This window comes from Ranitomeya imitator, chromosome 1 (genome assembly GCF_032444005.1).
Source record: "Ranitomeya imitator isolate aRanImi1 chromosome 1, aRanImi1.pri, whole genome shotgun sequence".
NCBI lineage: Eukaryota > Metazoa > Chordata > Amphibia > Anura > Dendrobatidae > Ranitomeya > Ranitomeya imitator.
The window spans coordinates 421,177,096-421,199,825 of record NC_091282.1 but is presented as its reverse complement, the minus strand read 5'-3'; positions in this window follow the sequence as shown (position 1 = coordinate 421,199,825).

The following is a 22,730-nucleotide window of genomic DNA, read 5'->3' as shown; positions in this document are numbered from 1 at the left end:
TGTGATGCAACAAAGTTCGCTTCTACCGCCATATTGTGCCGCTGTTTGCCAGCAGCAGGTTCTTTTCCTGCACGGTGGACCCCGGGCTGCGAACGCACCAAATAGCATCTCTATATTTACTCGGTGCATTCCGCCAGCCCTAACAGTATACTAGCGCCAGGGTCTGGCTGGTAAATGGCGGACGATCAGCGTTTACAGCGGTACATCCAGCAGCTGGAGGGTAGGTTGACGGCTCTCGAGCGCACAACCTCAGCTGTGGATGTTACCGCAGTCGCTGTTCAGGCTGCAAGTGTAGCTGCAGCCAGTTTGTCCTCTGCCACCCCTGCTCCGACTTTATCCCGTCTCCCGCTTCCAGACAAGTTTGCTGGTGACAGTAAGCTATGTCGGGGATTCGTGAGTCAGTGCTCCATACATCTTGAGCTTCTGGCTGCACGTTTTCCTACGGAACGGGCGAAAGTGGGATTTATTTTATCTCTTTTGTCGGGCAGGGCGTTGGAGTGGGCAACGCCGCTATGGGAGCGCAATGATCGTGCGGCGCAGAGTGCTCCTCTCTTCCTGGACGCTCTGAAACAGGTCTTTTTGGGACCTCGTGTCACCCACGATACCGCGCTCCAATTGTTGGCAACAACACAGGGTTCGTCCATGGTCAGCCAGTTCGCCGTGCAATTCCGGACTCTGGTCTCTGAGCTGGAATGGCCCGATAAAGTCCTTATTCCGGTGTTCTGGAGAGGACTGGCAGACCATGTGAAGGACGCCTTGGCCACCAGGGAGATTCCCGCCACACTGGAGGAGCTTATTTCTATATCTACCCGCATCGACCTCCGTTTTAATGAGCGCAGGTTGGAGCGGGCCCAGTGTAGGCAGAGGTTTCGGCTGGCTCCCACCTTCGCCAGACCTCTGGAATCTTCCGTTCAGGCGTCCGACTCCCATAAGGCCATGGAGGTTTCTCGAGCGGGACCTAAGTCTCGGACCGCTCGAGTACCCGTGGTTTGCAGAAATTGCCAACAAGAAGGACATTATGCCAATAAATGTCCACGGCGGTCGAGTAAACGATCGCGTCTAGTAACCCTTGGAGGAGGTTCACTAGACACAGCGGCATTTTCCTCCAAGCTGTCCTTCAAAGGGACAATCATATTAGGCTCTTACTCTCTAACAGTCGAGCTTTGTGTGGATTCTGGAGCTGAGGGGAATTTCATCTCCTCAGCTTTTGCTCTGCGCCATGCAATACCTCTGGTGATGCTCGCCAAACCGGTGACTGTTAGGGTAGTGAATGGGTCGACACTTCCATCTCAGATCACACACCAGACTGTCCCTTTCACGTTAGCTATGTCCCCATCCTACCAGGAGATAATTTCCCTTCTTGTCCTTCCCGAGGGAATGGATGAGATTCTGCTGGGAATACCCTGGCTCCGTTTCCACTCCCCACATATAGAGTGGTCCTCTGGGAGGATATTGGGTTGGAGTGAATCCTGTAAGGGCAGATGTGTGAAAGAGTGCGTTCAGGTTTCCACCACTGAGATACCCGCAAATCTCTCTTCTCTTCCCAAATACTATTGGTCCTATGCAGACGTCTTCTCCAAAAAGGCTGCGGAGACCCTTCCGCCTCACCACCCCTATGACTGTCCTATAGATCTCTTGCCTGGAGCAGAACCTCCTCGGGGACGTGTCTATCCCCTCTCTCTTCCGGAAACGGAGGCCATGTCCCAATACAACCAGGAGAATTTGGCAAGAGGGTTCATTAGGAAGTCAGTGTCACCAGCAGGGGCAGGGTTCTTCTTCGTGCAGAAGAAGAATGGAGAATTACGCCCTTGCATAGATTACAGGGGTCTTAACGCCATCACCATTAAGAATAAGTACCCGCTGCCCCTGATTTCTGAGCTTTTTGATAGGCTAAGGGGAGCTAAGGTATTTACCAAATTAGATCTGCGGGGTGCTTATAACCTGATTCGCATCCGTGAGGGGGACGAATGGAAGACGGCATTTAACACCAGAGATGGGCACTATGAGTATCTAGTGATGCCCTTCGGGCTCTGTAATGCCCCAGCCGTTTTCCAAGACTTTGTCAATGACATCTTCCGGGATATGCTTTCCACCTCGGTCGTAGTCTATCTGAATGATATTCTCATCTTTTCTCCAGATATTGACTCCCACCGGAGAGATGTTGGCAGAGTCTTCGACCTCTTACGGGCAAATTCTCTCTATGCAAAGTTGGAGAAGTGTATGTTTGAGCAGGAGTCTTTACCTTTCCTGGGCTATATCATCTCCGCCCAGGGATTGGCTATGGATCCTGCCAAACTACAGGCTGTGATGGACTGGCAAGAACCCCATTCTCTTAAAGCGGTGCAGCGCTTTATGGGGTTCATTAATTATTACCGCCAGTTCATTCCCCACTTCTCAACTTTGGTAGCTCCCTTGGTAGCCCTCACCAAGAAGGGAGCAAATCCAAAATTGTGGTCAGAAGAGGTCTCCAGGGCCTTTTCTTCTATTAAGTCCCATTTTGCTAGCGCTCCCATCCTACATCGTCCCGATGTTGATAAGCCATTCATAATGGAGGTGGATGCCTCATCCGTTGGTGCAGGAGCAGTCCTCTTCCAAAAGGATGCTAAAGGTCGGAAGCATCCTTGCTTCTTCTACTCCAAGACCTTCACACCAGCGGAGAGGAATTATTCCATCGGGGACAGGGAGTTGCTAGCGATGAAGTTGGCTTTCTCGGAGTGGAGACATCTCTTGGAGGGGGCTCGCTTTCCCTTTCAAGTCTTCACGGACCACAAAAATTTGTTATATTTGCAAACAGCCCAGCGGCTAAATTCTTGCCAGGCCAGATGGTCCTTGTTCTTCTCCCGGTTCCACTTCACCCTCCATTATCTCGCTGGGGAGAAGAACATTCGTGCTGACGCCCTCTCTCGCTCTGATGTGTCATCTGAGGAGGAGGAAGAGGAGCCTCGGCTTATTGTCCCTTCTGAGAGCCTGAGAACCGTAGCTCCGGTTTTGCTAGAGTCTGTGCCTCCGGGCAAGACTTTTGTACCCATTAATTTGCGACCGGAGGTTCTCTCTTGGGCTCATTCGTCCAGGGTGGGTGGACACTTTGGGACAAAAAGGACATCTGAGCTACTGGCGAGGTCGTACTGGTGGCCACATATGGTTCGTGATGTCAGAGATTACATTCAGGCGTGTCTCCTGTGCCAAAAATAAATCTCCTTGACAACGGCCAGCAGGGTTACTCTATCCCTTGCCGGTGGCAGACAGGCCCTGGGAGATGGTCGGGATGGACTTTGTGGTGGGTTTGCCCAAGTCTCGTGGCTGTACCATCATTTGGGTTGTCACCGATCATTTTTCTAAAATGGTGCATTTGGTCCCGCTTCCACGGTTACCTTCTGCACGGGCCTTGGCAGCGTTGTTCATAAAACACATCTTCCGCCTACACGGTATGCCGGACAAAATTGTCAGTGACCGGGGTCCCCAGTTTGCGTCTCGGTTCTGGAGAGAGCTTTGTCGTCTTCTCAGCATTGAGTTAAATCTCTCTTCCGCATATCATCCCGAGACGAATGGGTTGGTAGAGAGGGCCAACCAGACCTTGGTCACATATCTGCGACATTTTGTCTCAGCCAGGCAGGATGACTGGGCATCCTTGCTATCTTGGGCAGAATTTGCGCTGAACAACGCCGTGGCCGACTCCACTGGACAAACCCCATTTCTCCTTAACTATGGTCAGCATCCGCGGGTACCTGTGCCTATGCCCGTGTGTTCCGCCGACTCCAGGGTGGCAGACTGGGCTGTGGAGGCACGGGATATTTGGGACCGCACTCAGGATGCCATTCGGGCCTCCAAGGAGAGAATGAGGTCCTCCGCCGATGCACATCGGCGCCCCGCTCCGACCTTTGCTCCTGGCGACTTGGTGTGGCTCTCCGCCCGTAACATCAGGCTGCGAGTGGAGTCCACTAAGTTTGCACCTCGCTACTTGGGTCCTTTTAAGGTCCTCGAACAGGTTAATCCTGTGGTCTATCGTTTAGCCCTTCCGCCACGCCTGGGTATCACCGACACCTTTCATGTGTCCCTCTTGAAACCCGTATACATGTCCCGGTTTTCCGAGTCATCTGCTGGGACATCGGGTTCGTCTACGGACGATTACGAGGTGAATGCTATTTTGGGGTGCAAGGTGGTACGTGGTAAAAAATTTTATTTGGTGGACTGGAAGGGTTATGGTCCTGAGGACAGGTCCTGGGAGCCTGCTGAGCACATTCGGGCTCCGCAGCTCATTGCTGCCTTTGAGCGTAGCGAGGTACAAGGAGGGGGGCCCTAGGAGGGGGGGTAATGTTAGGGGTCGAGTTCCCGCCTCTGCACAGGGGGAATCTCGGGCCATCTCCGCTGCGGTCTCCCATTCCTCTCCTGCCGCAGTTGAGCCTGCTCAGCGGAGACGTCAGTCCAAGCGTCTTGCTCAATCCCACTCTGTACAAAGAGTTACTGCTGCCTTTCCTGCTTCTGCCATTGAAGTCAGTGCTGGGCAGCGGCGAGCAAACGCTTCTGCGACTAAGTCCTGCTTTTCTCATTCTGAGCATGCCCAGGGTAAGATCTCTCAGTGGAGATCTAGGGTCACATGCTCAGGTATGGCAGTCTCTCATTGGTCCTTCTAGGAAGGTCTTTTACTTGCTGCAGCTATATAAGGCTCGCATGGCCGCACGGCCATGCGCTAGTATCAATGCATGACATGAGTTTTGCGCCAGTGTGGTCACGCTTGTGTGTATTCAGGGACCCGGCTGAAATAAGCCACTAGAATTCCGGCACCTCCGGTGAGGAGATTGTGTGTTTGGTTACAGGGCCCCGGCTGAAATAAGCCACTAGAATACCGGCTCCTCCGGTGAGGAGATTGTATGTTTGCCTCCTGGACTGCGTGACCACAAGCTGCTATCTGCTCAGCAGTTACTGTGTATTCCTGTGGAGTTTAACAGGACACAATCCTTTCCTTATAGCGACTCTGTGATGCAACAGAGTTCGCTTCTACCGCCATATTGTGCCGCTGTTTGCCAGCAGCAGGTTCTTTTCCTGCACGGTGGACCCCGGGCTGCGAACGCACCAAATAACATCTCTATATTTACTCGGTGCATTCCGCCAGCCCTAACAGACAGCAATGCGTTTTTTTGGCGCATTCCTCACGCAATCGTCCGCATATGTTTATCGGCGGCAAATTACCTCTAAAAATTACTACATGTTGCATTTCCGCGCAAAACCGCAGATGACGGAACGACGCATGCGTCGTCAAACATGGCAAAAAGCAAACGATCGCAGACGCATGCGTCCCTAATGTTAAATATAGGAATACACAACGAATGCGGATATATGCGGAAGAAATGCTGCGGACACAACCGCAAATGTGAAACCGGCCTATGGCTCCTTCATTATACAGTAGAGACTGTGCCAATGGGGGGTGCATCATACTATATAGAGTCTGCCTATGTGGGTGAATTATATTATATAAAGTTTGCCTATGGGGCTGCATTATTATACTATAGAGTCTACCTATGGGGGGTGCATTATACTATATAGAGTTTGCCTTTGGGGAAGCATTACACTATATAGAGTCTGCCTATGGGGTAAACATTATACTATAGAGAGTATGCCTATGGGCAAAGCATTATACTATATAGAGTATGTCTATGGGGAATGCATTATACTATATGGAGGCCTATGGGGAGTACATTATACTATACTGTATATGTAATATTCATCTGCAAAAATTGCTATGAAAAATACAGTAGAAAAGAAGGTACATAGAGCATAAAGTGGCCAATATATGTGTGCCCAACGGCCATGTCAAGGCGTCCTTTGAAAATTGGTTCTCTGTCCTGTTTTGTCAACTCTTCTGGACAAAAAAAGCCTACAATTTATGGGTCAGGAATAGTGTTGAGCGATACCGTCCGATACTTGAAAGTATCGGTATCGGATAGTATCAGCCGATACCCGAAAAGTATCGGATATCGCCGATACCGATATCCGATACCAATACAAGTCAATGGGACATCAAGTATCGGACGGTATTCTCATGGTTCCCAGGGTCTGAAGGAGAGGAAACTCTCCTTCAGGCCCTGGGATCCATAGGGATGTGTAAAATAAAGAATTAAAATAAAAAATATTGATATGCTCACCTCTCCGGCGGCCCCTGGACATCACGCTGGTAACCGGCCGGCTTCTTTGTTTAAAATGAGCGCCTTCAGGACCTGCGAATGACGTCGCGGCTTCTGATTGGTCGCGTGCCGGTCACAAAGAAAGGTTTAAACAAAGAAGCCGGCCGGTTACCAGCGTGATGTCCAGGGGCCGCCAGAGAGGTGAGCATATCAATATTTTTTATTTTAATTCTTTATTTTACACATCCCTATTGATCCGATACCGATACCCGATACCACAAAAGTATCAGATCTCGGTATCGGAATTCCGATACCGCAAGTATCGGCAGATACCCGATACTTGCGGTATCGGAATGCTCAACACTAGTCAGGAATCGACGAGCTAACTACTTTAAAATTTTCTATGGCAGTAATGCATCTTCAATATTCTAGGTAAATCATGGTGCAACCTTTATCGTTTTTCAACTTATATGCTTTTTTTGGTTGGTGCTTGTTCACACTAGCTTGGATGTGCTGGTTTTCTCTATTTGTTGTAATCTCTGCAGCCGAGTCCTGGCTGGAAGAAGTTGTCATGTCGGTCTGGGCCAAATGGAAAAGATGGGAAAAGTGAACAATTCCATCAGAAAGAACGTCACCTGTAAGTCACCATCTATAACTGTGCTGTAATCTCAGGGCCGGCTCCAGGTTTTTGTGGGCCGCGGGCAAAAGAGTCTCAGTGGGCCCACATACCACGATTCATGATGCACAGATACCGAGGAGAAATATAGATATACTACACAGGGCCTAGCCTTCCCCCTCATCCTTCACATAGGCAGATCTGCACACACAAAATACGCAGACATGCACACACACACATACAATACGCAGACATGTACACATACAATAGTTAAACATACACATACATACAGTACGCAGACATGCACAAACATACAATAAGCAGACACGCACACACATACAGTACTCAGACTTGCGCACACACAAAGTATGTAGACATACACACATTCAGTATTCAGACATACGCACACTTACAGTACGTAGACATGCGCACACTTACACTACATAGACATGCACACACTTACAGTACACAGACATGCACACACACAGTACGCAGACATGCACACACACAGTACGCAGACATGCACACACACAGTACGGAGACATGCACAGCACACACATAGAGTAAAATACGCAGATATACACATACAATACGCAGACATGCACATACACACACACAATACACAGATACAGAATGTACATACATATATTTGAAGACAAATACACAAAAATACATAAATATATACAGTCATACACACTGATATACACACAGATATGCACACAGGGCCGCCTCCAGTTTTTTGTGGGCCCCGGGCAAAAGAGTCTCAGTGGGCCCACATACCACGATTCATGATGCACAGATACCAAAGAGAAATATAGATATACTACACAGGGCCTAGCCTTCCCCCTCATCCTTCACATAGGCAGATCTGCACACACAAAATACGCAGACATGCACACACACACACAATGTGCAGACATGTACACATACAATACGTAAACATACACATACATACAGTACGCAGACATGCCGAAAACATACAGTAAGCAGACATGCACACACATACAGTACTCAGACATGCGCACACACAAAGTACGCAGACATACACACATTCAGTACTCAGACATGCACACACTTACAGTACATAGACATGCACACACTTACAGTACATAGACCTGGACACACACAGTACGTAGACATGCACACACACAATACAGAGACATGCACAGCACACACATACAGTAAAATACGCAGATATACACATACAATAAGCAGACATGCGCACACACACACACACACACAATACACAGATATGTACATACATATATTTGAAGACAAATACACAAAAAGAAGAAGGAGACAGCAGTCTCAGAAACGCGTTGGTAGATTGACCCTCACATCGTTCCGTACTCACTCTCGGGCTCTGGGAACGGTCACGTGACTGCGCACGTCACACAGGTCCTTCGGTTCACTTAGACTCACCGCTCCTACACCGCGCGGCGTCTGTTGTTCCGGGACCCCGCTCCATCCCGAAGGCTCGTTTCAGGTGGCTGCTACCGGTCGGGGTAGCCACCTATGTGGACTTTATTACGGCGCTCTGTACCTGGAGCCTCCTGAAAATACAGCGGCAGCACGAGAAGGATTTTATTCATCACGGACTCTTTATTCATTACAGTCCTTCCTTTGAAGGTAGGAACTTCTATGTTGTAATCCTACATATCCACTACGGATATCTATAACTACCTTTGTGGTATAAATATAGAGCAACTACGGTCTATTTCCACCACCTATTGGAGATATTGATATTTTAGAGGCTATTATCAAGCGCACACCTGTTTGCACTTAGGTGCATCATTTTATTGTATTAAATACACAAAAATACATAAATATATACAGTCATACACACTGATATACACACAGATATGCACTAATCTTACATGTTCCATGGAACTGGTATTTACCACTGACCATATGGCGGTAATATCAGAATTGGTCTTTATAGAGATTATTTTCAGCAGCAGCGCGGTCATCTGCTGAGGTTCTCCTGCATTTTAGGGTACGTTCCCTTGTCTCAATTGCGCCCATTGTGCAAATGTCCTCAAAGGTAGCAACATTTCCCATCCTTACACGGGTACAGACATTCCCATACAAGATTACTATACTTGCGATTCTAAATTTGTTGTATATGCCATTAAATGCGCTTGTGACATGATCTATGTAGGGGAGACCACAAAAGCAGTAAAAGATCGAATTTCACAACACAAATCAGATATTAGATGTGGATGACACAATTTAACCATTCCATATCATTTCCATACAGCAGGACACACTATCGCTCAATTAAGATTCCTTGTGTTAGAACAGATTGACGCCAATAGAAGAGGGTGCAACCAGATCAGACATCTTAAATTTAGAGAAGCTTTTGGGATCCATCATCTACAGAGTATGGAACTAAAGGTCTTAATAGGGAATATGATGTTATGAGCTTATTCTGATGTAATCATTGTATTTGTTTATATATCAATTAATTCATTACCTTTTTCTTTCTTTCCTTATACTAGTTCTCTCAATCACGTACATGATTCTACCTCCAAGAAGGGTGTAGAGATATACTAAAATTATTTTCGTCATTGAAATCTTATTTTTTCAAAACAATTATTTTTCTTCTTCTTCTTCTTCTTCTTCTTCTTATTATTATTATTATTATTATTATTATTTTTATTTGCTCCTATATAATGTCCTAAATTCCCTATTCTTGTTTATCTTTAATTCTACGGTTTCAATCGTACCTTAATATAATTCCTCTTTTTTTCACTTGCAGTCTCACAATTCATGACCATGACAAAGCATTTTTCATATACCCTTTCCTGTGATTCGTTCCCTTGGATTCAGCGTCAACCGCTCACCAAGATGAGAGTCAAGCCTCCTTTCTGCTTTACACTTCTGGCACGGACCCTGGCATACTTCACATGGACACACTTCTGATGCGTTACACGCTTGCGCTCCACTATATCTCTAGCTGGCACTTCCGGTTTCCGGCCACTCACCACTGACGCACTTTTTGTGCGTTCCACCAATGCATTGCACGGCCCTGATAGCCCCGATTCCGGTTGCACGCAGTAGGTTTTGATTACTTGACTGTCCAGATGCCCTTAATCACCATGCTGCGTACACATCTATAAACCACACTGGCTCACAATATGCTAGCACTCTTCACAGGGAGGACTCCCACTGCTCACACAGCGCTGCCTTTCATTGAAGCAAATAACTTGCAGCAATCCTGTAAGCTTACTGCCTTTGCAGCACTGTCCCTTACATTTTCATGTAAATACATAATGATTTTTTCTATAAACTATCTCTGATAGAGATTAAATAGTAATATTTTTCTTTCCTTTTTTCCTTTTTCTTTAGACAATTCAAATATGACATTTTTTCACAATTTTGAACAATCATATTACATTTACCTCCATATCACTCGTGCTTAAAGTGACCTGTTCATTTTGTATTAACTGGGGAAACATCTACTAGTAGAATTTACACAGGTTCACGAATAGCCTTTAAAATTTGTTCTTGATCCTATGATTTTGATGAAGACTATTTTGCTATGTATCTAGATATAACTGATATATAATTTACTTTTCCTTTTATGTTAATTTTGAAATACAATCTGTTTGCCATTTCATGTTACAAGTCTGATGAAGTAATGTGACTAGTGTTGAGCGATACCTTCCGATATCCAAAAGTATCGGTATCGGATTGGATAGGCCGATATTCAAAAAATATCGGATATCACCGATACCAATGCAAGTCAATAGGACAAAAATATGGGAATTAAAATAAACCCTTTCCTTGTAGGTTAATTCTACATGAAGGAAAACAACTAAGAATAATGTAGGATGTATTGGGGGAGGTGGAGGAGACATTAAAGGCATAGAGGTTTAGCCCAATCAAATGGAATAGCAGGAATTTTTTTTTTTTAAGACGTTCGGAGTTACAAAGCTATTGAATATGTTATGATTTTTTATATTTAGCCCTCCGTCACATACAACTGATCTGACAGGCGCTTCTCTTTTACTTTCATTTCTCCTTCCTCACCAGATTGTGAGGAAACCCCCTCCCTCCAGGTAGTCTCCTGTCTCTTGAAGGTCTGTGAAACCTGATATCACAGTTGGATTTCAGAGCTTCAGGGGAGAGGATATAGCTGCACAGATCTCTCAGGCTCATTGTATGTGAATACGTCACATTCAGTAAGGTTGGTATTTTATGTTTTTATTCATCACAATAGTATATTTAGCTTGTTTTATGAATGTATAGCACAAAATGTGAGGATATTTCATAGAAATAAGGGAGATTTTATAAAAGAAAGTGTGCTGCTCAGGCATATACAGTAGTTCCCTAACATATTCCTTCTCTTGCTTCAGATTATCTGCTGAAATGGAGAGGAAAATGTACAATTTATCCAAACAACTTGATGTTGAGGAAGTAACAAACATGCTGTTAGATGATAGAGACCTCACACTGAATGAGGATTTAGGAGAGGAAAGTGAGATTGATTCTCATGATGAGGTGGAAGAATGTGTCCTGGATTCTGAAACAGAGCAAGATGGTGACAGTGGTGAGGATGAAGAAGTTGGATCATATTATATTGGAAAAGATAAAAATACTAAATGGAACAAGAAGCCATTCCAGAAAAAACGTAGGGAACCTTTAAACATTATTACTCACCTTCCTGCAGTAATAGGAACTGCACGTAATGCAAAAACTGCAGTTGAATGCTGGAACAGTATATTTACAGATGACATTCTGGACTCTATTGTCACATATACCAACCAATATATAGACATTATAAAGGACAAGTACATCTGCAACAGAACCATCAAGCCCACAGATGAAATAGAACTGCGTGCTTTTTTTGGATTACTGTACCTTGCAGGAGCTTATAGGGCAAATAGACAAAGTTTGGAGGAACTTTGGGGTAAAGATGGGGATGGAGTTGAAAAATTTAGCCTTGTTATGTCCATAAACAGATTCAAGATTCTAATTCGTTGCCTTCGGTTTGACGACAGAACTACCCGAACCGAACGCAAAACACATGACCGACTTGCTCCAATTCGTGATATATTTCAAAGATTTGTTGTAAACTGTAAACAAAGTTATTACCCTGGAGAGAATCTCACTATTGACGAAATGCTCCCTGGTTTTCGTGGTAGATGTGCCTTTCGTCAATATATTCCATCAAAGCCAAACAAATATGGAATAAAAATGTATGCCCTTGTTGATGCCAGTAAGACCTACACTTACAACCTGGAAGTTTATGCAGGAAAACAAGCAGAAGGTCCTTACTGTGTGAGCAACAAACCCATTGATGTTGTAAAAAGACTGGCTGAACCCTTATTTGGATCGGATCGCAATATTACAGCTGACAGTTGGTTTACAAGTTGTGATCTGATTGATTATCTGAAAATTCAGAAGCTGTCATATGTGGGAACTGTAAGAAAAAACAAAAGGGAATTGCCGCCACAGTTTGTAAGTGTGAAAGAGAGACAACAGTACAGCAGTATGTTTGCATTCCATAATGGAAAGGCTTTAGTTTCCTATGTACCACATGCCAAAAAAATCGTACTTCTTCTATCAACACTTCATGATGATGCTGCCATCGATCCTGGGACTGGGGCAGAAAAAAACCCGGAGATAATTACATTTTACAATGCCACCAAAGGGGGTGTGGATACAGCAGATCAGATGTGCTCCACTTTCAACGTCAGCAGAAACATCAAACGCTGGCCAATGGTCATATTTTTTGCTATGTTGAATTTGGGTGGTATAAATTCACAAGTAATTTATCTTGAAAACAAGCTTGAACCACTCCGTAGACGATTGTATCTGAAAAAATTGGCCCATGAACTAGTACTTGGAGAGCTACGCAGGAGAAGCGTGAAACAATCGGTATCCCCTCTTGCCTTCAAGTTCAGCTCAAAAGGTTCCGCCCAGAAGATGATGGTGAAAAGTCACCATCTGCACCACCTCACAAAAGAAGGAGATGCACCACCTGCCAAACGGAAAGCGGAACCAGAAGGCTTTCAAATTATGAATGTCTCAAATGTCATAAAGCAATTTGCCTGACACATGCAAAAATGGTGTGTAATTCTTGCTATTTGCTCTGCTAGTGTGACTTTTCTGGGGAAACCTCAGCATCTACTTCTGATTGAATATGTTTTTAATAGTACTTAAGGTACCTTAAAATTAAGTTTGTGTTCAAAAATTTTCTTTGTTCATTTTTTTGAGAGTGTCGAACTGGGGACTATTTGGCGGGAGTTTTGAAAAGTTTGTATTTCATAGTTATTAGTTTTATGTTAAGTAAATGTTTTTTTTTGCAACTGATTATGTGTAGTCTCTTTTATTACATCCCTATGAAGGTCACTGATCACTTTTGGAGCACTGAAATTGCAAACATTAGATATTATAGGTATTTTTCCAGCAGGCGCCTGACAGGCACATTGTATGTGAACTCGTTAGTCCGAATATTGTATGTGACGGAGGGTTAGTCAGAAATTTATGTTTCACTACTTCCTTGCTGTTCACCTTCTTTTTAACTTCTCCCACACTTTCTTCTTCATCATCCTCAGCAGCATCATCTTTTCCATCAACTTCTCCTTCACCTTATTCATCTTCTTCTTCACCTTCTTCGTATTATTTTTTTTTTACATTCTTCATATTCTTTTTATTCAACTATTATTCTTCTTCATAAACAACTTCTTCATCTTCTTCTTCTTCATCATATTCCTATTTGTGACAGCCAGGCCTTCCTGTATTTGTTATCTATAAAAGTTTGAAGATTACACCTTCTGTTCTGCCTGTTACAAAAGATTTACAACAGGATTTGTCCACATTTAGTTTGGCCTGCAGCAGCAGGTTTTTTCCAGGGGCACCACGAGGAGGAACGGACTCACCCCCATACACTGCTTAGTCTTCTTCTGCTTATAATTTAGATAATATCTTTTGCTTTGATTTTTAGTCTTATGCTTAATGTTCTTCTGCTTTTTGTTCTGCAGCTTCTTGTTCTTCTGCTTCTCGGTCTTCAGGGTGGTCATCCTTAGGGTCTTGAACTTGGAAATGTAGCAGAAGGTACAAGAGCAAAAGATACTTCCGAGAACTAGCAGACGGTATTGGAACCCGGATGGCTAGCCGAAGGTACAAGAGTCAATGGAACTACCGAGGACCAGCTGACGTTACTAGAACCCGGTTACTAAGCAGGAGGTACCCATGCCAGAAAGCACTACCAAGGACCACCTGACGTTGGTAGAACTCGGATACCCAGAAGGAGGCACCTAAGCCAAAGGCTCTGCCCGGATCCATTTGACGGTACTGGAACCAGGATGGGGAGCAGAAGGTACAAGAGCAAAAGACCCTACCGAGAACCAGCTGTCGGTACTGGAACCCGGATAGCTAGCCGAAGGTACAAGAGCCAATGGAACTACCGAGGACCAGCTGACGTTACTGGAACCCGGTTACTAAGCAGGAGGTACCCGTGCCAGGAAGCACTACCAAGGACCACCTGATGTTGGTGGAACTTGGATACCCAGAAGGAGGCACCTAAGCCAAAGGCTCTGCCCAGAACCAGCTGACGGTACTGGAACCAGGATGGGGTGCAGAAGGTACAAGAGCAAAAGACCCTACCGAGAACCAACTGACGGTACTGGAACCCGGATGGCTAGCCGAAGGTACAAGAGCCAATTGAACTACCGAGGACCAGCTGACGTTACTGGAACCCAGTTACTAAGCAGGAGGTACCCGTGCCAGAAAGCACTACCAAGGACCACCTGACATTGGTGGAACTCGGATACCCAGAAGGAGGCACCTAAGCCAAAGGCACTGCCCAGTACCAGCTGACAGTACTGGAATCAGGATGGGGAGCAGAACGTACAAGAGCAAAAGACCCTGCCGAGAACCAGCTGTCGGTACTTGAACCCGGATGGCTAGCCGAAGGTACAAGAGCCAATGGAACTACCAAGGACCAGCTGACGTTACTGGAACCCGGTTACTAAGCAGGAGGTACCTGTGCCAGAAAGCACTACCAAGGACCACCTGACGTTGGTGGAACTCGGATACCCAGAAGGAGGCACCTAAGCCAAAGGCTCTGCCTGGAACCAGCTGATGGTACTGGAACCAGGATGGGCAGGAGGGACTACCCATGACAAAGACACTTCTGAGCAGCAACTGGCGGTGTTGGAGTCCAGTGAATCCAGGAGAAGCAGAGTATAGTCTGAGGCCTAATTGGAGCCAGTTGAAAAGGAACCTTTAACCCCCAAAGGTGTTTGCAACTAAAAGAGTCTCCATGTGTGGCACTAATGCTGCACAAGGAAAAGGTGCCTCTTTTCATCATGCTCCTTGTACACGCTGAACTTAACACTTATAAAATGTGTCCCCTCATACCCTGAAACCGTCTCGGAGGCGGGAATTTTCTTCTTAATGAGACGCAGCACAGCTGTCATTCACACCCCCTTGGTGCCGTGCGCCACCTCCTCAGCATTGTTTCAATCTGTCCCGGAGCCTGTGCTGTTATGTTATCCCTTGGCCATGCGCAGTTAGCGCTGCCCGTCTTCAGACATCATTTATTGTCAGGCTGGCTGAGCCTGTGCGACTACCCTGCCAGAGATCCTGCCCTGCCGTGTCTTCTGATTTATTCACACTGTGGGCCTGGGATTCATGAGCATCCGCAGCGCATAACTTTGCCTCTCAGTCATCTCCTTCCGCCTTCTTCAGACTGTGCCGCGCCAGTTGATCCCAAATTGCATGCCATGGCCCTGACGCGGCACAGTCAGAAGAAGGTGAAAGGAGATGAGTGAGAGGCGAATAAATGCACTGCGCATGCCCATGAATCACAGGCCCGCAGTGTGAATAAATCTGAAGACACTGCGGGCCTGGGATTCATGGGCATCCATAGTGCATATCTTCGCCTTTCACTCATCTCCTTCCGCCTTCTTCAGACTGTGCCGCGCCAGCTGATCCCAAATTGCATGCCACGGCCATGACGCGGCACAGTCAGAAGAAGGCGGAAGGAGATGAGTGAGAGGCGAATAAATGCACTGCGCATGCTCATGAATCACAGGCCCGCAGTGTGAATAAATCTGAAGACACTCCGGGCCTGGGATTCATGGGCATCCGCAGTGCATATCTTTGCCTCTCACTCATCTCCTTCCACCTTCTTCAGACTATGCCGCGCCAGCTGATCCCAAATTGCATGCCACGGCCGTGATGCGGCACAGTCAGAAGAAGGCGGAAGGAGATGAGTGAGAGGCGAAGATATGCACTGCGCTTGCCCATGAATCACAGCACCTCAGTGTCAATAAATCTGAAGACACTGCGGGGCGTGATCTCGGGTAGGGAGGCCGCACTGGCGCAGCCAGCTTGACAACAAATGATGTCTGAAGACGGGCAGCGCTAACTGCGCAGGGCCAAGGGACAACAAAACAGCGCAGGCTCCAGGACAGATTCAAACAATGCTGAGGGGGCGGCGCATGGCACCAAGGGGGTGTGAATGACAGCTGTGCTGCGTCTCATTAAGAAGCAAAGTCCAGCCTTCGGGACGGTTTCAGGGTATGAGGGGACACATTTTATAAGTGTTAACTTCAGCGTGTGCAAGGAGCATAATGAAAAGAGGCACCTTTTCCTTGTGCAGCATTAGTGCCGCAAAAGGTGGCTCTTTTAGTTACAAACGCCTTGGGGGGACAGGTTTCCTTTAATATCTGTTGTTGTGTCAGCATGGTGGTCGCAGGACACATTGCCGGCTACACAGCAGGGGAACAGCTGGTGTTACTGAACCCCACTGACACAGTGACGAGTGTTTTTCTCTGAGCAGCCAGCACTTCCGAGCACCAACTGGCGGAATTGGAGCACAGGGAATCTAGGAGGAGCAGAGTGTAGGCCGAGGCCTGCACTGGAGGCAGTTTAATATCTGTTGTTGTGTCTGCGTGGCGGTCGCAGGACACGTTGCCGGCTACACAGCAGGGGAATAGCTGGCGTTATTGAACCCCACTGACACAGTGGCGAGTGTTTTTCTTTGTGCAGCCAGCACGTCCGAGCACCAACTGGCGAAATTGGAGCACAGGGAATCTAGGAGGAGCAGAGTGTAGGCCTATGCCCGCACTGGAGGCAGTTTAATATCTGTTGTGTCTGCGTGGTGGTCGCTGGACACGTTGCTGGCTACACAACAGGGGAACAGCTGGCGTTACTGAACCCCACTGACTCAGTGGCGAGTGTTTTTCTCTGTGCAGCCAGCACTTCCGAGCACCAACTGGTGGTATTGGAGCCCAGGGATTTTAGAAGGAGCAGAGTGAATGCTGAGTCCTGCACTGGAGGCAGTTTAATGTCTGTTGTTGTGTCTGCGTGGAGGTCGCAGGACACGTTGCTGGCTACACAGCAGGGGAACATCTGGCAATACTGAACCCCACTGACACAGTGGCGAATGTTTTTTTCTGTGTAGCCAGCACTTATGAGCACCAACTGGTGGTATTGGAGCCCAGGGAATCCAGGAGGAGCTGTTATGACCTGGTGGTAAGGACAATAATGGACCTGTTGGTTAAGAGCACACGGAATGACCTGATAGTTACTAATAATATAGGACGAGCTCTGAGACATGGGAACTCTGCTGACCGCAATCCCTAATCCTATCACACACACTAGAAATAGCCGTAGATTGCTCCTAACGCTCCCTATGCAACTCGACACAGCCTAAGAAACTAGCTAGCCCTAGAGATAGAAAAATAAAGCCTACCTTGCCTCAGAGAAATTCCCCAAAGGAAAAGGCAGCCCCCCACATATAATGACTGTGAGTAAAGATGAAAATTACAAACACAGAGATGAAATAGATTTAGTAAAGTGAGGCCCGACTTACTGAACAGACAGAGGATAGGAAAGGTAACTTTGCGGTCAGCACAAAAAACTACAAAAAGACCACGCAGAGGGCGCAAAAAGACCCTCCGCACCGACTCACGGTGTGGAGGCGCTCCCTCTGCGTCCCAGAGCTTCCAGCAAGCAAGACAAAAATCAAAATAGCAAGCTGGACAGAAAAATAGCAAACCAGAGAAAAAAAACAGGAACTTAGCTTCTGCTGGGAAGACAGGTCACAAGAACGATCCAGGAGAGAACTAGATCAATACTGGAACATTGACAGGTGGCATGGAGCAATGATCTAAGTGGAGTTAAATAGAGCAGCCAGCTAACGAATTAACCTCGTCACCTGTGGAAGGAAACTCAGAAGCCGCAGCTCCACTCACAACCACCAGAGGAAGCCCATGGACAGAACCAGCCGAAGTACCATTCATGACCACAGGAGGGAGCTTGACAACAGAATTCACAACAGTACCCCCCCCCTTGAGGAGGGGTCACCGAACACTCACCAGAGCCCCCAGGCCGACCAGGACGAGCCAAATGAAAGGCACGAACCAGATCGGCAGCATGAACACCGGAGGCAAAGACCCAGGAATTATCTTCCTGACCATAACCCTTCCACTTGACCAGGTACTGGAGTTTCCGTCTCGAAATACGAGAATCCAAAATCTTCTCCACCACATACTCCAACTCCCTCTCAACCAACACCGGGGCAGGAGGATCAACGGATGGAACCACAGGCGCCACGTATCTCCGCAACAATGACCTATGGAATACATTATGGATGGCAAAAGAAGCTGGAAGGGTCAAACGAAACGACACAGGATTGAGAACCTCAGAAATCTTATACGGACCAATGAAACGAGGCTTAAACTTAGGAGAGGAAACCTTCATAGGAACATAACGAGACAACAACCAAACCAAATCCCCAACACGAAGTCGGGGACCCACACAGCGCCGGCGGTTAGCGAAACGTTGAGCCTTCTCCTGGGACAATGTCAAATTGTCCACCACATGAGTCCAAATCTGCTGCAACCTATCCACCACAGTATCTACACCAGGACAGTCCAAAGACTCAACCTGCCCTGAAGAGAAACGAGGATGGAAACCAGAATTGCAGAAAAACGGCGAAACCAAAGTAGCCGAGCTGGCCCGATTATTAAGGGCGAACTCAGCCAAAGGCAAAAAGGACACCCAATCATCCTGATCAGCAGAAACAAAGCATCTCAGATATGTTTCCAAAGTCTGATTAGTTCGTTCGGTTTGGCCATTTGTCTGAGGATGGAAAGCCGAGGAAAAAGACAAATCAATGCCCATCCTAGCAGAAAAGGCTCGCCAAAACCTCGAAACAAACTGGGAACCTCTGTCCGAAACGATGTTCTCCGGAATGCCATGTAAACGAACCACATGCTGGAAAAACAATGGCAACAAATCAGAGGAGGAAGGCAATTTAGACAAGGGTACCAAATGGACCATCTTAGAGAAGCGATCACAAACCACCCAAATGACCGACATCTTTTGAGAGACAGGGAGATCCGAAATAAAATCCATAGAGATATGCGTCCAGGGCCTCTTCGGGACCGGCAAGGGCAAAAGCAACCCACTGGCACGAGAACAGCAGGGCTTAGCCCGAGCACAAGTCCCACAGGACTGCACAAAAGAATGCACATCCCGCGACAAAGACGGCCACCAAAAGGATCTAGCCACCAAATCTCTGGTACCAAAGATTCCAGGATGACCAGCCAACACCAAACAATGAACCTCAGAGATAACTCTACTAGTCCATTTATCAGGGACAAACAGTTTCTTCGCTGGGCAACGTTCAGGTCTATCAGCCTGAAATTTTTGCAGCACCCGCCGCAAATCAGGGGAGATGGCCGACAAAATTACCCCCTCTTTGAGAATACCCGCTGGCTCAGGAACACCCGGAGAGTCGGGCACAAAACTCCTTGACAGGGCATCAGCCTTCACATTCTTAGAGCCTGGAAGGTACGAAACCACAAAATCAAAACGGGAGAAAAATAGCGACCAACGAGCCTGTCTAGGATTCAACCGTTTGGCAGACTCGAGATAAGTCAAATTCTTGTGATCCGTCAAGACCACCACGCGATGCTTGGCTCCTTCAAGCCAATGACGCCACTCCTCGAATGCCCACTTCATGGCCAACAACTCTCGATTGCCAACATCATAATTGCGCTCAGCAGGCGAAAACTTTCTAGAAAAGAAGGCACATGGTTTCATCACCGAGCCATCAGAACTTCTTTGCGACAAAACAGCCCCTGCTCCAATCTCAGAAGCATCAACCTCGATCTGAAACGGAAGCGAAACATCTGGCTGGCACAACACAGGGGCAGAAGAAAAACGACGCTTCAACTCCTGAAAAGCTTCCACAGCCGCAGAAGACCAATTGACCACATCAGCACCCTTCTTGGTCAAATCAGTCAACGGTTTAGCAACACTAGAAAAATTACTGATGAAGCGACGATAAAAATTAGCAAAGCCCAGGAACTTTTGCAGACTCTTCACAGATGTCGGCTGAGTCCAATCATAAATGGCCTGGACTTTAACAGGGTCCATCTCGATAGTAGAAGGGGAAAAAATGAAACCCAAAAATGAAACCTTCTGAACTCCAAAGAGACACTTAGACCCCTTCACAAACAAAGAATTCGCACGAAGGACCTGGAACACCATTCTGACCTGCTTCACGTGAGACTCCCAATCATCCGAGAAGACCAAAATATCATCCAAATATACAATCAGGAATTTATGCAGGTACTCTCGGAAGATGTCATGCATAAAGGACTGAAATACTGATGGAGCATTGGAAAGCCCGAATGGCATAACCAGGTACTCAAAATGGCCCTCGGGCGTATTAAATGCTGTTTTCCATTCATCGCCCTGTTTAATACGCACAAGATTATACGCACCACGAAGATCTATCTTGGTGAACCAACTAGCCCCCTTAATCCGAGCAAATAAATCCGACAGCAGCGGCAAAGGGTACTGAAATTTGACGGTGATCTTATTAAGAAGGCGGTAATCAATACAAGGTCTCAAAGAACCATCCTTCTTGGCCACAAAAAACAACCCTGCTCCCAATGGTGACGACAACGGGCGAATATGACCCTTCTCCAAGGATTCCTTTACATAACTCCGCATAGCGGCGTGCTCTGGCACAGATAAATTGAACAGTCGGCCCTTAGAAAACTTACCACCAGGAATCAAATTGATAGCACAATCGCAATCCCTATGAGGAGGTAGGGCACTGGATTTGGGCTCATCAAACACATCCCGGTAATCCGGCAAAAACTCCGGGACTTCAGAAGGGGTGGATGACGAAATAGACAAAAATGGAATATCACCATGTACCCCCTGACAACCCCAGCTGGACACAGACATAGATTTCCAATCCAATACTGGATTATGGACCTGTAGCCATGGCAACCCCAAAACGACCACATCATGCAGATTATGCAACACCAAAAAGCGAATATCCTCCTGATGTGCAGGAGCCATGCACATGGTCAATTGGGTCCAGTACTGAGGCTTATTCTTGGCCAAAGGCGTAGCATCAATTCCTCTGAATGGAATAGGATACTGCAAGGGCTTCAAGAAAAAACCACAGCGCCTAGCATACTCCAAGTCCATCAAATTCAGGGCAGCGCCTGAATCCACAAATACCATAACAGAATAGGATGACAAAGAGCAAATCAGAGTAACGGACAAAAGAAATTTCGACTGTACCGTACCAATGGTAGCAGACCTAGTGAAACGCTTAGTGCGCTTAGGACAATCGGAGATAGCATGAGTGGAATCACCACAGTAAAAACACAGCCCATTCTGACGTCTGTGCTCTTGTCGTTCAGCTCTGGTCAAAGTCCTATCACATTGCATAGGCTCAGGTCTATGCTCAGATAATACCGCCAAATGGTGCACAGCTTTACGCTCACGCAAGCATCGATCGATCTGAATGGCCAAAGACATAGACTCATTCAGACCAGCAGGCATGGGAAATCCCACCATGACATCCTTAAGGGCTTCAGAGAGACCCTTTCTGAAAATTGCTGCCAGGGCACTTTCATTCCACTGAGTGAGTACAGACCACTTCCTAAACTTCTGACAATATATTTCTACCTCATCCTGACCCTGACACAGAGCCAGCAAGATTTTCTCTGCCTGATCCACTGAATTAGGTTCATCATAAAGCAATCCGAGCGCCAGAAAAAACGCATCAACATCACGCAATGCCGGATCTCCTGGCGCAAGGGAAAATGCCCAGTCTTGAGTGTCGCCACGTAACAAAGAAATAATGATTTTCACTTGTTGAACAGGGTCACCTGAGGAGCGAGGTTTCAAAGCAAGAAACAATTTACAATTATTTTTGAAATTCAGAAACTTAGATCTGTCCCCAAAAAACAAATCAGGAATTGGAATCCTAGGCTCTAACATCGGATTCTGAACCACAAAATCTTGAATGTTTTGTACCCTTGCAGTGAGATTATCCATACAAGAGGACAGACCTTGAATGTCCATATCTACACCTGTATCCAGAACCAACCAGAGGTAAAGGGGAAAAGAGAGACAAAACACACTGCAAAGAAAACAAAATGGTCTCAGAACTTCTCTTATCCCTCTATTGAGATGCATTAATACTTTGGGCCACCTGTACTGTTATGACCTGGTGGTAAGGACAATAATGGACCTGGTGGTTAAGAGCACACGGAATGACCTGATAGTTACTAATAATATAGGATGAGCTCTGAGACGTGGGAACTCTGCTAACCGCAATCCCTAATCCTATCAAACACACTAGAAATAGCCGTGGATTGCTCCTAACGCTCCCTATGCAACTCGACACAGCCTAAGAAACTAGCTAGCCCTAGAGATAGAAAAATAAAGCCTACCTTGCCTCAGAGAAATTCCCCAAAGGAAAAGGCAGCCCCCACATATAATGACTGTGAGTAAAGATGAAAATTACAAACACAGAGATGAAATAGATTTAGCAAAGTGAGGCCTGACTTACTGAACAGACAGAGGATAGGAAAGGTAACTTTGCGGTCAGCACAAAAAACTACAAAAAGTCCACGCAGAGGGCGCAAAAAGACCCTCCGCACCGACTCACGGTGCGGAGGCGCTCCCTCTGCGTCCCAGAGCTTCCAGCAAGC